The sequence below is a fragment of the Lampetra fluviatilis genome, chromosome 33 (assembly GCF_964198595.1).
Source record: "Lampetra fluviatilis chromosome 33, kcLamFluv1.1, whole genome shotgun sequence".
In the NCBI taxonomy this organism is placed as follows: Eukaryota; Metazoa; Chordata; class Hyperoartia; order Petromyzontiformes; family Petromyzontidae; genus Lampetra; species Lampetra fluviatilis.
This window is the reverse complement of record NC_136307.1, coordinates 5,632,945-5,648,823: the sequence shown is the minus strand read 5'-3', so window position 1 is coordinate 5,648,823 and position 15,879 is coordinate 5,632,945. Positions and strand designations below refer to the sequence as shown.

Genomic DNA, 15,879 nt, shown 5'->3' with positions numbered 1-15,879 from the left:
TGTTGTTATCCATGGAACGCCCCTCTTTTATAGTCGGGCAAGAGGCTATTAAGATGGATTTAACTTCAAGAGAAACCTGCACACAATGGTCGGTACTATAGTTTGCAGTTCTCATTTGTAGTTGATCAGCTTTGGTAAATTTCTGCTGAAATTAGTGTAGGAATAATTTTCTAATAATTGTCCTCAGTGCACAGCCAACTGGGTTCAACTAAAGATAGTTGGGCATTTATTATCCCCCTTTCAGGAGCTGGGTTTTGATAATTAATGACTTAAATGACAAAGTGGCAGAGGTGTGGACTCGAGTCATGTGACTTGGACTCGAGTCAGACTCGAGTCATGAATTTGATGACTTGCGACTCGACTTGGACTTGCATAACAATGACTTTGTCCCACCTATGAGATGTGGACTCGAGTCATGTGACTTGGACTCGAGTCAGACTCGAGTCATGAATTTGATGACTTGCGACTCGACTTGGACTTGCATAACAATGACTTTGTCCCACCTCTGCAAAGTGGTCGCAGGAATAACGTTCTATTATGTCGTTTCCATGAAAAGCCAATTTCAAGTATTACGTTTATTTAACCAGGCGAGAACTCGAGAGACGAGGTGAGTCTCGTTTGCGAGTGGGACCTGGGTCATTAGTCTGCCAGTAGAGGGGCAAAGATTGCCTTGTGTAACCCCAATTGAGTGATTGTGCAGGCAATTTTCGAATTTGGCACATTTGGACACCGACGCCATGGTTTACATGTAGAGTATTAACCATGGCGAATACTGGATTCGAACCATGAACCTCTGCAAGGAGTGGCAAATGTGGCACCGATGGGCCGTTTCACCGCCCCTAATCGCATGTACTCGAAATCCACCCGCATTTTCTCTGTGAACTCAATTTGATGGACAACTTGAGTCGGTTACATTGTGGTCTTACCATGATTTTCTGAGCTTCTCGAGTCATTAGGTGGGTTGGGCAGGTCACCATCCTGGAATGTAATGTCAAATGCTTCGGCCATCTACAATATTTTCTGAGTGTGACATGTCTGGTGACGCGTTTGTACTTGGCCCAAATTCTGACCTATAATTCAGGCCAGCACGAGAAGCGACATCGTCCAGAAAAAATTCTGGCTTTTGTTCTTGTTGGAGTTGGCAGCCAACCTGAGTGGTGTATAAAAAGTTTGGAGGGTGAGGGAAACTCAAGTGCTGTGGTTTGTGGAAAGTTTAAAAGTTATCTCGTCCACACGGCCACATGTACACAAGTTGCCGGTGGGATGGAAAGTACCTTTTGTCACTTGTTCATCACGGCAAACATTGCTGGTCCCCAAGCCGAGCTCTCCATCGAGCTTACGGGTTGTACCTCGTGTTGTTCGGCGTGATGTCACACTTTTTTTCTGTGATTTTTAGCAGGAAATAGTTATTGCAGAGGCTCTTTATTGACGAATCTCCCAGCACGTGAAGCGGGAAACGTCGGACGTCGTGCCGAACAGCACGCGGTACAACCGGGAAACGCATCGGACAGCTACGCAGAACAATTGTAAAAATCTACGTAGTAGATTCCCAACTCTCATTTCCAGGAGGGTCCAGCTACATTCGGGATGTTTGGTCAGATCCCTGTTGATTATGGGATGGAGCCGTGTCACCGTGGGGAGTCACCGTGTTAGTTGACATTTCCTCTCTTGCTTGATGTAAATGGTTGCGTAGTGTGACAATAAAACCAATAGAGAGTGGGCAGTAGCCGCTACCGGTTTACAAAGTGAAGTCATTGAAGTATCCACAGAATAATTTGTTGAATGGGCTGTTTGGTGATTACATCTATGTCATTTGATTTGCTGTGATGATGGATGTGGCAGCAGCGGTAACACCGGTTAGGAATTGTGATTCACTCGTTACACATGAAGTGCCTGCCACAAATAAACCACAATACTTTTCTGATCTCATCAAGGAGCATAAACCATCCTGCAAACTCCGGTCATCCTCGCAGCGGCTTTTGGCTAACTATCAAACAATGATGGTCACTGTATCGCACCCTTTCAGATGCGCTATTGCGGTCGTCTGGAACGCTTGAGAAACATTAATTTGAAGTATTTGGCAGCTATAAAATGTCCACGTGATAAGCCGCTTCATTGAGCAATCATTTGTGGCCAGGTCGCTTCTGAAAAAGAGCCGTATAGTATAGTGGGCCTTACCTGGTAGTAAATAAAAAAAGGAAAATTAAATAATTAGGTCACTGTTATCTGCTACGCGGAACAGCAACCCTGCATTTATAGCACTGGCTTGTGATGTTGGCAACCCGAGTTCGATTCCCGCCCACGGCTCACGTCGGTGATATCTGAACTGGTCGTGGCCCTAACTCGCCACCCCGCAGTCATGTTCGTGCTGAAATGTGATCGCACAAACCCCCCCAGTGACCGATAGAGGTTGGGGTAGTGATGGGCGTAGTGGTAGTGATAGAGGTTGGGTTAGTGATGGGGAGTAGTGATAGGGGTTGGGTTAGTGATGGGGAGTAGTGATAGGGGTTGGGGTAGTGATTGGGGTTGGGGTAGTGATGGGTGTCGTGGTAGTGATAGAGGTTGGGTTAGTGATGGGGAGTAGTGATAGGGGTTGGGTTAGTGATGGGGAGTAGTGATAGGGGTTGGGTTAGTGATGGGGGTAGTGATGGGGGTAGTGATAGGGGTTGGGTTAGTGATTGGCGTAGTGATTGGCGTAGTGGTAGGGGTAGTGGTAGGCAGTGCCGGATTATCCTAGTAGCAAAAGTAGCATCTACTACGGGCCCCGCACTTTCAAGGGCCCCGCGCTAAATGCTCTCAAGCTGTCAATTCCGGTTCAGTGATTCTGCACTTGCTCTGTTACTATAGTACTATACCGCCTTCAACTTTTATGAACGACTGGGTGTTTAAGGTTCGCGATTTGTCGTATTATCTGGCTGTATGGCAAATGAAAAAATACAATTACTCTACTACTATATTTACGCGTTTTTATTTTATTTAGAGCCCCTTTATAACATATGCTACAGGCCCCCGCACTAGATTAATCGGCCACTGCATTTGACCCGTGTAATCTGTGCTTTGCGGTTTTCCTGTAAAGAACACAGTGTAAATAATCAAATAAACAAATGACACGTCGCACGCTCGGTGACGGGGCACTCACCTGGCTTTGAAAATCATCTGAATATTAAAATTAGGCCACATAGCCGCTGGAGTGCAGGCAATTTGGCAAGCCATTCGTGGATGTTTGCAAGCCAACACATGCCCAGAATTAAATCGTGTCCATTCGCATACTCTCTTGCGTAAGGCTGTACGAAGATCAACTTGCCAGTCTATGTCCAGGTTCACGAGCATGGCGTGGGAAAGGGCCCTGATCCAGCAGTGGATTGACACAAGGGCCGTACATGTACACAACGTCTGATAAGCTCGCAGCTCCGATTAGCACGATCGGCTCTGTACGGTGCGAAAGAAGTTCAACATTCGGTTGTGTTGGCAAAACAACCCGATGTGACGGGAGCCTCCTGAACAAGAGCGTTGACACTCGGCGAGGCTGTCCTGGATGTAAACGGACAGTAGTAGTAGTGTTATTATTTTGAGTCGAACCCATCACGTTCTGTAAAAATGAAGGGAAAAAAAACATCAAAACAGGAAATTGCATGCTGGCTGAAAACAAAATATAAAAAAACCAACGCACAAAGAACGGTGCGCTCACAAACGGGCAGCACGTTGGGAGTTGCGCCGTCCTGCTGTTTGTGAGCGCACCTGTGCACGTTGCTCTTTCTATTTTAGTTGTGGCCCACAGTGGCGAACACAACAGTGTGAACTGTACGCACGTTTGCACCGCTCCCGTGTTGTTTTGTGCTCTTCCTTTTGTGTCGCCGGCTGTCCCCCGCGCTCTTGCCCATTGTCAATTTGCCGCATTATCCAAGCGGCTGAGTCCACTCGTGCCCGCCTCGTGCGTCGACACAGGGGCGATGAATAAGTAACGGGTTTGTCTTTTACACCTGCCGGGGAAACGATCCCCGTCGCACGCCGTTTAGGCCCAACCGGGGCAGGGTCAACTGGGGAGGGGTCATTCCAGTGCGAGATGCTGCCGTGGTGGTGTGACGACGGTTAGCATGCCCGACTTGCAATCTAAAGGTCGCCGGTTCGATCCAACCTCCCGGCGCGGCAATTGAAACAACGGTTGCTCCGCCCGCCCTCCCCACCGCCACACCGCCGCCTCGATCCAGCCAGCGGTATAAGTGGCTCCACTACAGAGCGGGTTGATCGGCAGGTCGTGGGTGGTGGGGTAAAGTGTGTGTGTGCGCGCCAAATCTTTTACCAGACGTCGTGGAAAAGTCGGCCTAAACATCGTCCTTCGAGGGGCTCTCCCTTGACCTTCCTCGAGTGGAGGCCTACTGCTTGAGCAAGTAGTGACAGGGTAGATATAGAAATGGAACCGGTGACCTCTGGATTGCAGGTCCAGCCTGCAATAATCCTTGCCCTCGTCGCCTCGGGTGAGCCGTGAAACGGTGTGAAGCGCTCTTCCCAGTTTAGCACTGGGGAGTATTAAGCTACTGGGTGTAAAATGATCGATTGCACACCGCGCAGCTTTTGCTAAAGGTGCAATTAAGCCGGGGGGGGGGGGGAGTGGGGGCAGTATGGAGGGGTGGGCGGAAGTGGACGGTGGGAGACCGATCTCTGCGGCACGTCGCCGGGCGCGTGTGTTTTACGACGAGTTAGCCGGGCGGCCGGAACGTGCTCGAGTTTTTCTCATTAACATTGCGGCCTCGGAAAACGGCGACTCAGCGGCACGTGAAGGACCAATCGGAGCGGCGCAGGAGGCGACGGGCCGATTTGGTTCCGTGCCCAAGGACAGCGGCGTTACCCTTCATCGTGCCAAGTAATGCCGTCGTCATCCTAGCCGGCGGCGATTTCTTGGGAATTTGGGCGGGGAAAAAAAGCCTATAACGCTTGATGTTAAAAGATGGAAAGTACGGCAAAGTACGTATCTGCGACAATTTTATAAGGGATGCCGGACCTCGCAGAAGGATTGAAGCGATGGGGAAGTGTGGCAATATGAGCCTAATTGATGTTGACATGGTGAAATATGGTGGCGCAGTGGTTAACGCTTGGAACTAAGAAACCTGGTGAGCTGTGTTTTATTCCTGCCCACGGTTAACATCAGTGGCGAGTAAATCTGAACCAGTGCTGCTGGGCCCCATTATCACCAACCAGCGTGAAGTACGGTCAAACAACTCCCCGTGACCCATAATAGAGGTTTTTTTTGGGTTAGATCGCGTAAATATAAATGTGTCGTTAAGCCCGCCACCACCCGAGACGGCCAATTAGTAAGGTTTGTCACGTAAAACACAACATGACAATTCGTTACTAGTTCAGCACACCGGGCGTGTTGGAGAGTAAACACACCCACAGCATTTACAATTCGATTACGACGGTTTGATCTAACCCAAAAAAAACTCTTACGGATAATATTGGTCGCGAAAGCCGACGTGTTAAACTCCCTGTAACCATTATGGCATGGCGAGGCCATTTTGATTCACAAGTGGATTGTTGGTAAGGGGGGGGGGCGGTGTGCACAGTATCATGCAACGGAATCTGATAGGCTTAGAACGAGGGCATCCAATTCGTCAATTCTATTGATGCTGCTGCTCAGGAACCTTGCATTGCGTGATTCAAGTATTAATGATTAATGAATCTTGGGTGTATGATTCGATGATTAATTATTCTTGAGAGCTGCTTATTCCCTCTCACTACTGAACTGGAATTCCCTCTCATCGTTTCTTTTTCCCAAGCTCTTATAATAACCTTCCTCAAATCAATAAACGCGTTAACTCTTTTTCGGCACAACATTGGCAGTGCTGTTGGTTGCTGGCCTCTTTGCATTGTGGGCTGTTGCGCGTATAGACCAGCAACTGTGATTTGAATAAAAAAACTGATTTGCAAATCATCTGGCACGTTTGGAACATTGAACCCAACAAAACTGTACCAACGAGATGACAATGACGAGGACAATATTTATCTATTTATTTATAATTGTATCGCAACCTCAGATCGTGGCGGTGCATTGAATCTGCTGCGTCATAAGGCTTGCGATTCAATCGTTGCCTACAAATTGTGTTTGTTGAGCTTGTCCGCGGCGAAGGCAAATCGCATCGCACGACGCCGATGACTCCTTGACCTTGACTCTCTCACCAAGTCGCACGGGGAACAATCTCGGGAGAGAACAGCGGCTCTCGTTGTGCTCGCGTACAAACGCAACCGCTTGCGTCGCGCTTATAAACTCGTGACTGCAGCCTGTGTGGCGTGTGAAATATTTACCATTCACACCGCCATCGCATCCTTCACTTTGCGCGTGCGTGTGTGTTTTTCATCCTTTGTAAGCGCACGCAGTGATCGTCGTACAGTGCAGCGAGAGACGTGTGTGTGCTTCCGCCACGTTCCCCGCTGCGTAGGGCTTTTCCGAGGAAGAGGGAGAGATTTGCCGGTGGATTTTTTTTTCTTACGGAGGAGTGTCTGAGTGACCGAAGGGGATATGGCACAGTGAACTCTCCGAGGTCTCCTCCGGGTGAACTCCAACATAGTCGGTGAGTAATAGTCATACAACCGGTTTCCGAGTTAGTCTCTCTCTTTCTCTGTACGGATTTAATCCGCAAACGCTGCACGTTCTTTTGGTGGCAGCGACGACGAGAAACCAGTTGCGTTTCATTTCACATGCACCCCGAAGCTTATATTTGCATTTGGAGTCTTGACATTGGGCAAAAATATGATCGGTCGTAAAAGATTAGCAAGGAAGAGGGGGTGGAGGGGTGGTGCAGTGGTTAGCGCACTGCGCTATGAAGCTTGGCACCTGAAGCTCCGTTCCGGCCATGACTAACATCAGTGGCGAGTGACATCTGAATGGGTCCTGGGTGTTCCCCCACCACCTCCCCTACTAATCCATATGGTGAAGTACGGTCAAACAACCCGATTTGACAAAGGCTGTGACTAATGTTAATGATCGTTATTTACACAGGAACAACTAACTTAGGCCTCTGTGATATACTGAAGGCCTGTTGCGGTGAAGTATGGTCACACGACATTCATGACCCGCAGAGCATGGTGAGGGCCTCGTGCAGCAGTATATTGACCAAAGGCTGTAAATATTTACGGTATAGCAATTAAAACGCCTTCACGATGCTTACAGTGCCCCAAGCTCAAAGGACTCAATGTAAACGCGTCTACATTGGGTCGCTTGCAAAGGTCTGCTTTCCTGGTTTTCGTGTGGGTCGCGGATGACATTGTTCAGACACCACGACAGTGGCGGCCATCAATCCTCGAGACGCAGAGAGGGCCTGCGAGTGATCCCTGCGAGCCCCGCGGAACTACGCACGTACGTTCACGTGCGTACGTGCGTGTATGTACTCACGCACGTACGCGCGCACATGCGTACATGCATGTATGTACTCATGCACGTATCCGCGTACGTGCGTGTGTACATACACGCACGTTCGCACGTGGACGTACGCACGCTACGCAACTCCAGCATTGATGCAGAGTTTCCCGCCGACATCTGGGGGCTCGGGAGTTTCTCCCAAAGTACAAACAAAACACGTCTCGCAATGGAAACAAGTCGTGGGGGGATGGGGGGGGGAGGAAATCATGCCTACGCATGGAATACGTCGCGCTTGCCACCACGCGTTTCGTCTTCACAAGAATATAATTACTTGACTGGCAGCATGGAAGTCGACGGACAGACAGCTGTTGGGGCAAAAATGTATTTGCAACAAAATGCTTTCTGCTCTGGTTTGTGTCTCCCAAGTTTTGGGCCACCTTTGGATCAATCCGGTCTTTTTTCAGTAGAATGGGTCCCTGACAGCAAGACAACTACCTGCTGCAGTTTGGTTCGTATTGGATCATCTCTATGAGAGTTATAACTGCCGTTCCCCCATTGTCATGGATGGACGAGCTTGACAGTAGAAGTTACCAGTGTAAGTTACGGAACAGGTCGGCAAGTTCCTGACCTGGTCGGTAAGTTACAATTCGTTTCATAAGCAACTTCTTGGATGCTCCGTGAATGTGAGTCCAGCAAGATTGTGGCTAAAAGTGGCCAATGACACCTACATGGCAAATTTTGTGTGCTGTGTCATCCCTCGTGCTGTCGGCTTGTTTACTACCGGCTGGTGGGGGCCGAGGCGGGGTGGAGCTCGTGTAGCTGTTCTGCCACGGAGGGCGCCGCGCCTTTGCTGCTAGGGCACGGATGCCTAGGCAGGGGCCTTTTAGCACTGGTTGTCTCCAAGTTTCGCTCAATTCTTTGATCAATGCGTCCTTAATAGCAATACAACTTTATCCTCAATGTTGGTTCATGTCAGATGAGATTTACACGAGTTATCATGCCTCCCCTCCCCCCCCCTTACGGATGGACGGAAAAAGCTAATGCACAAACGCCTTTCAATCTTAGTTGGAAAGTGTGGAAATATGTAAACAAACATTTCCTTGTTCTCAAAAATGTAATCGAAGGGCCCTTTTTGTTGTTTTTATTTCACTTTTTCCACCAGTTGAAGTTGTTGTCTTGGAGACTTTTGACAATCCGGCACGATTTGGCAAAATCCGGCAAAATGGCCCGATTCTCTTTGCAGGCGGCGTCGGGGCCGAGCGAGCCGCCGAAGCTACAGTGCGGGAAGGTGCGCTGGCACGTCGCGAAGTCTCCGCCGTTACACCGCCGCCATGGCCCGATATAGATTGTGGCCTTAAGCCTGAAACCCTCCCCCCCCCCAGCGGTGCTGCCAAGGGGAAAACAAGAAAACGAGGGTGGCAATGTGAGCGGGGGGGGGGGTGAGAGTGCCGTAGAACATTCCAAAGCGAGGCCACGTGGCCCCACCGTGCGCCGGCTGTTACCGTCGCAGCACCGGCAATAATGTTTTATTTGTGTGTCGGAAATGCCGGTTGTTGACGACGGACCGCTTTATCATTATGCAGTCAATTCAAATGTTGCACGTTTTCTATTTTAGAGCTGAGAATACAACCAGATAACGTTACACGGCAATCGATTTAATTAGTGGTGTGTTTCGGGCTAGGGGAACCCGGCTACCCGAGTTAGATTCGCGTTCACGGCCACCAACACCAGTGATGATTATCTGAACCAGTCCTCGGCACTCCCCCAGGTCGACTCGGTTTCAGATGAGTACCTAGTGTGATGTTTAAACATCGCCACAAGGGAGGCAAATGTGGCTGAATGTGTTGCTGGCCACCCACTTCCTCGTGTGGCATGCCGGCCTTCACAGGTGCTCGCTAACAGCTCTTACCCGAACAATCTGTTAAGGCTATAAGGGAGATTTTTGTCTTATATGCACACTGTTGGAGCGGCATCAGAGGGGAGTAGTGGCACAGTGGTTAGTGGTGGTTGCAGTGGTTGGCTCATTCCACTATGGACCCAAACGCTCATGTGTATATTTTTCATTGAATTATATGTACGTATAGAAGTGGGCGTGGCACTGTGGTTAGTGCACTGCGCTATAAACTCCCTGCCACCTTAATTCCGATTCCCAATCATGGCTAACATCGGTGGCGAGTGATTTCTTCACCAGTTCCGCTGCGTTCTCCAACTTGAACTGACCAGCATGGTGAAGTATGGGTCATGCAACCCAAATGACCAACGTGGCGTGGAGAGAGAGACACCTTTACCCAGCAGTGGCTTGACAAAGGGCTGCAAACGAATCTGTAATGTAGCCTACACTGTATAGAGCCGTATTATTTGGTTCACTTTTCATGCCGTCGATTGAGGTTGACTGTGAATTCGTTCGGGTTGGTTTTAATGGCCCTTAATGCATCTTGGTTATTTATAAAGGCAGTGGCAGCAACTGGCTGGGTGTTCTTGCCAACTCGTGTAAATGGTGTTCAGCAGTAATGGCACAGACCGTACTGAATTCCAACCTTGTGCCCCCTCCCCCCGCCCGCAATAGTTTATAAACACAGAGCACTGCTGCCTGCCCTGCACATAACCCGGAATAAAGTCCCTCCTTTTGAAAGGGCTCCTAAGACAGTGTGTTGACCAGCCCACTGCGTCATCGTCTTTATCAGCCACGTGGGTGAAACCCCGCGCCGTCGCAAACCTTTCGTTTGTCCCACGATTGCCGTCTTCGTGGTCCTTCGCCGCTCGGCAAAGGCTCCAGCGTGTACACGCGCGCCACTTTGCCGTTCAGGGTCTCTCGCTCATCGAGAGCCGCCAGTCAGCATGTCAAGCTGCAGAGCCACGTGGCTTGTCACCTTCCTGGAATCGACCGTTTAACGTGCGTCGAGTCGTTGTTCACGCGACGATTGATCCATTTCTCACGGCATGTGCAAACTGTATGCAATTCGTACGCGCCCATGTCAAGGTTAAGTGAATTCGGCGGATGAAACGGTACAAAAAAAACACAACACGAGAAACCAATGCAATACAAACGAGACGGTAAAAAAACGAGGAGCAAGACGCCTAAGGTGGTGAGAATGAGGCAAATAAAGCACAATCGACGCCCGAATCGAAACACTACCAAGGAAACGTGACGATTCATCGAATTCCGTGGCGACCTCCAGCGTTGTTGTAGCAGCATTGTAACATGTAACGTGAGCCCGTCTCGTGTGTTCGTCTGCAGTCCCCCTGTTTTGTTTTGTTACATTCCAGAGGTCGGCCACAACAGCTCGCGTTCATGTGGTTTTTGCGTCTATTTTGCATCATCACACCACCAATAGAATGCCACCACTTGTGCAAAATCACGTTGCGTCATGATGCACTGGTGCGCCAAAGAAGCAGGGGCGAGGTTCACGCTTGGAATTGTGGGAAGAGAAACTCATCGATGGGACAACCTATTATGCAAAATGTTGACTTGTAAAAAACGAAGTGGCCTTGGGTGTGACTCGGCATGGCCAGTAGGGATGATGGCCGGTGGTCAAGAAGAGCGACTTGACCGGAATTTGCCGAGAGGGTGGAGTGCTGAAATCGTCATCTTGCATGCAGGCACTCGGCGGATTGTACATCGCAGCACCGTGAGAAGTGGCGACGGCCTGGGGAGGCATTCAACACGAGCAGGGCGTATTGATTGCTGCTGGTGATGAGGAAGGCGTAGAAAATTCATAATTGTATCCGCTCTTCTCTGATAAGAGGAGCGCGGATCAACAGGGATGTGTAGGAGCTGTCCACAGGGCAGGCCATACCAGTGCAGATACGAGAGGCGTCTCTGCATGTATGTATGTATGTGTACGTATATTTGTTGTGGGAGCGGTAGTGTAGCGGTTAGTGCGCTGCGCTATGAACCTGGCGACCCGGGTTCGATTCCCGCTCACGGCTAACACCAGTGACGATTATCTGAACCGGCCCTGGGCCTCCCCTAGGTCGACTCAGCCTTAAATGAGCACCTGGTGCGGTGTAAACATCGCCACTGGGGAGACAAAGGCGGTCGGGCGTGGTGCTTGCCACCCAACCCCTCGTGTGCCGTTCCGGCCTTCATAGGTGCTCACTAACAGCACATGCCCCTACAGTCTGTTAAGGCTATACGGGGGATCTTTATCTTTGATCTTTGTATATTTGTTGAACTTCTTTTGCATCGTTCGTAGCCAATTGTGCTAATCGGAGGTGCAGGGGAAGAACAACAAACTAAACACAAAAGCAGTTTTTACGAAGTGAGTTTTCAATATAGATTTAAAAGTGCATTGCTCCAGCGGTTGCCTAATCTTGGTTCTTTCGGTAAAGTCACGTAGAAGGGAAGTAATAAAATAATAAAAAATAAAACATAATAATTATTACTTCCCTTCTACGTGACTTTACTGAAAGAACCAAGAAGATGAATCCCTGCAGTCACGAAAGCTTTAAATTGGTTGCCTAATATCGGAAAGAAGAGCATTCCAGACGGCCGCAGAAGGACATCTGAAATTGCGCGATGCAGTCACCGTTTTTGTTCGATGGCTTTCCAAAAGCCGCTGCGAGGATGACCGGAGTGTGATAGTTTATGCTCCTTGAGATCAGCAAGGTATTGTGGTTCAAAATATCCGTATACTAACAAGGAGTGAAGTCGCCTAAATTTGTATTCATGTGTGCCCACCTTCGTGTGGTATTACCGGTGGGTTTACACACCGCGTAATAGCGCAGTTGTTAAGCACATGGCTGCATTGATTAATTGCCTTTTCTTTGCTAATGAGCTCACGGGCAGCATCCATCGTTAGTTAGCTTTGCGGCGCTTGAAGTCCACACGTCGCTATTTCTTGATTTGCTCGGCGCGTTGCGGAATTACGAGATGCGGTAGTTAGGGGATGACAGCGAGAGGCTGAAAATGATGATGTAGTGTGCCTACTTGGGATTTTAACAAAATACTAATTACTGATGCTAATTGGCCACTTACTGCTATTACTGGGAAATGTGTCCTCTGTGTTTCTGTCCGTCCTTCAGAGGACTCGCACACCAATCGTTACTCCACTTACCTATGTACACATTTCCGGGAATGTGCCCTGAACTCATCAGGTTTTGGAAGCTAAGCAGGCTTTGAGCCAGGATAGTGCTTCGAAGTATGCATGTACGTACGTATGTATGGCCGCTGCGCTTAAGATAAGTTGCCGTGAGGCTGCGTGGCCTACATGGTGGGGGATTATTATGGCAGTCCAGCCGAAATCCATTTCTGTACTGCGCTGCTCTCCTCCCACTTCTTTGCTCCTCTCGCGCCTTCATTCAACCCGCACCGACCGGCGTGGTCAAGTCTGATCGTTCTAGGCCCTCGCGACCCGCACGGCGCGGTGATGCCCTCATCCAGCAGTGGATTGACAAAAGGGCCGTACACGTGCGTACATGCTGCCGATGGCCAAGCGTGAACAGTTTTTGGGAAAACGGTTAGCAATGCAACACTTTCACGAAGAGGTTTCAGAATAAAAAACGAATTGTACGCTTTATGGCGCACATGTGACCGAACATGCGTGCGCGGAACCCTTGAGCCGTCGTTTTCACGTCCGTGCGTTGGCACGTTTCCTCGATCAATAAGGATCCTCAAGCCTGACGCAGGAATCCCGTGATGGACTGCCTTTGCATTCGGCTGTCGTCCCGCTCCTTGGGAGTGCGAGCCGCGTGCCCTAATTGACCGGCGGTGATTTAATTGCCTCGTAAGCTTGCGATTTCTTAGAAGTGCCAGGCGGTGGTCAGCTACTACCCAGAATGTTTAATCATGTGCTGCGGACTCAGCGTCTCAGCGGTTTAGCGCCCCCCGCCCCACCACCACCACCGCCACCGCCCGCATCAATCGACTTTAAACCATTTTCCGCCAGTCATCGCTCGTGTGCGTTTACACCAACAAGCGGCCGCGTTGTTTATCCGCCTCTCGGAGTTTAGTGGGGTCGGGGGGGGGGCACCTGTCGGCGCACAACAAAACCCCCTTGCCGAGGGCGTCGCTGTGAATGTTGTACACCCCCCCCCCCCCACTTTTTTTTCCACTGGCATATCCGAGCCGTGCCACCGCGTGTGTGGTGGGGGGGGGTCCTCTCACGGTACAGGTGGGGGGCTTTTTTGTTCTATTGGAACCTCATTTGCCAGTAGAAAAAATATGATAGTTGGTTTTTTACCCTTTTATCTGGCAACAAAACTGACACCTTTTTTACAAGGAGTCATGTTTGCATAGACCACAATACCTGCAGTCATAATGCAAACAAAAAACATAACTCTGACAATGTATGCACTGTCCTTGAAGTTGATTGGTCCACACCCGAGACAGTTTTTCTTAGAGCCTAGTCTCACATGGTGTTGGACCAGATGACGCCAAAAGGTGTCAGTTTTGTTGCCAGATAAAAGGGTAAAAAACCAACTATCGGCTTTTTTGTTGTTGTTTTACTGGAAGGGGCATGTCGTTTGCAAAGTGTTCTGGTTGAGCCCCCCGCTCCCTGCTCTTCCGCCCCCAAGACACCATTCGGTAGCTTTTGGGGGCGGTGTACGCGTAACTGTAAGTGTGTTCCCCCGATGGCGCCGTTGTGAAACTTGTGGCAAGTTACGTTAAGAAGTTGTGTCTAACCCCCTTCGCCTTGAATTGCCAAGCCGAAGAGAAAATTGTCCACGTCGGGTCTTGGTTAGTGCCTATCGTGGGTGATATCAGATATAATCGACGACACTTAAGGCTTTATCTCAGTATACATAATTGCTTACTGAAGAAAGCCAGTCTGGTGAAATGGTAAGACTGTTTCGATTTAAAGCTTTCGTGACTGCAGGGATTCATCTTCTTGGTTTTTTCGGTAAAGTCACGTAGGATGGAAGCAAAAAATATATAAATAATAAAATAATTCTTACGACGTTTCGGCCACAACGCAAGCAGCCGTGACTTTACCGAAAGAACCAAGAAGATGTTAAAACTGTGTTGATTGCCATTCTAAAACCCTTGAGCATAGGTTGGTTGCAAGGTGAACAGGAGACCGCCATAGATTTTTGGGGAGCCAGTATTGTAACCTTCATTGATTCTTGAATTCACCTGTGTCATCCCCTCGTGTGTCTGGTGGGTTTTCCTCCCTCATGGATCCTAACTCGATCAAACAGAGTTGACCTAACATCCCAATGTAGCTGGACCCTTGTAGAAAAAAAAACCAGCCTTGAGTCTCAGTGCAGCGTTACTGGATAAATAATAAAGGGCTTGGGGAGACCCTCATCCAGCAGTGGATTGACCATGGCCAATGATGATGATTACTGCTTTTGAGTATTTGATACTTTTATTTAACTTGCCCAGTTGTCCGTTTGTTATCTTTCGACGTGTTTAATTGTATTTATGTAAGCCACCCACTTTTATTCAGCATGTCAAATTTGATTAATTGTGGGGGCAAAATAAAAAAAATTCTACTTTTGAGTTCAAATAAAAGTGTGTTCATTGAAAAAATTATTTTTTACCAATATTTGTAAATGTTAATCTTTTCTTTAGCATTTCTGGTGCTTAAGTATTTTATTTATGCTTTCTGATTATTTTTATTATTTTTAATGCGTCCAATTACCATCTATTTAACACTGTAAAGCTATTGGAGGTGATCCAATTCAGATTTGAAGTTTTCGTGACTGCAGGGATCCATACTCTTTGGTTATTTCGGTAAAGTCGCGTAGGTATTAAATAAAATAAATTAAATTACGACGTTTCGGGCGCAACACAAGCGACCGTCATCAGGGGGGACAACCACAGCAAGAAACAATTGATGATGACGGACGCTTGTGTTGCGCCAGAAACGTCGTGATTTAATTTATTTTATTTTATACCTACGTGACTTTACCGAAAGAACCAAAGAGTATAGTAATATTGTATATTCTATACAGTTTTGTATTTGCTTCATAATTATAATGTTTGCGTTAAACTAGGAGCATATCGTAAATAAAGAATCCTTGCCGTCAATTAGAATTAGAATATTTATTGATACTGCAGAAGGAAACCGATGAAATATGAAGCTATATTTCACAGATGCCCAGTAGACAGTTTATCAGCAATTGATTCAAGCAAAGCCCGAGTCTGCTGATGAGACACTGCTTGACAAAACCGGCCCAGAATCTGCTTTGCTCGAATCAATGCTGCTGAAAACTATACACTCCGAGAAGGCCGTACGGTCGATGAGATGTGTAAGAAATACATTTTATAACAAAAAAATTATGTTAAGAGATGGATATGTGAATGAGAGATTGATTATTGAATTTCGTTATAAAAAATGAATTTCGATTGGTTCAAGTTCCGACCGTCACTGTAACTTACGTAAGGACTTTTTAATGAACACGACGGGGCATTACACGAACGAGCGGCACGATCGCGAACTGAAACGCTAAAGAGCCCCCTCATGCTTTGAACGAGCAGGGCATGTGCGTGGTTCTGATGTCTGAAGCCAGCATTGTGCCGCGCCTCGGTGTGTGTGCCAAGATTGGCGCGTGACGTCACGCGGCCCTCGGATCTCGCG

The 15,879-nt window shown here is 48.4% G+C and overlaps 1 protein-coding gene across 2 annotated transcripts in view; it reads left to right on the top strand.

The window, feature by feature from the left end:
- Positions 1-15,879, top strand: part of LOC144943970 (mechanosensitive cation channel TMEM63B-like) — a 92,970-nt gene that overhangs the window by 2,730 nt on the left and 74,361 nt on the right. Inside the window, exon 2 of one of the 2 annotated variants that reach the window (XM_078871887.1) lies at positions 6,435-6,566. The exons of the other annotated variant lie outside the window; for it this stretch is intronic. The gene's annotated coding sequence lies outside the window, so the exon portion shown is untranslated. The remainder of the gene's footprint in view (positions 1-6,434; positions 6,567-15,879) is intronic. 2 annotated transcript variants of the gene reach the window in all.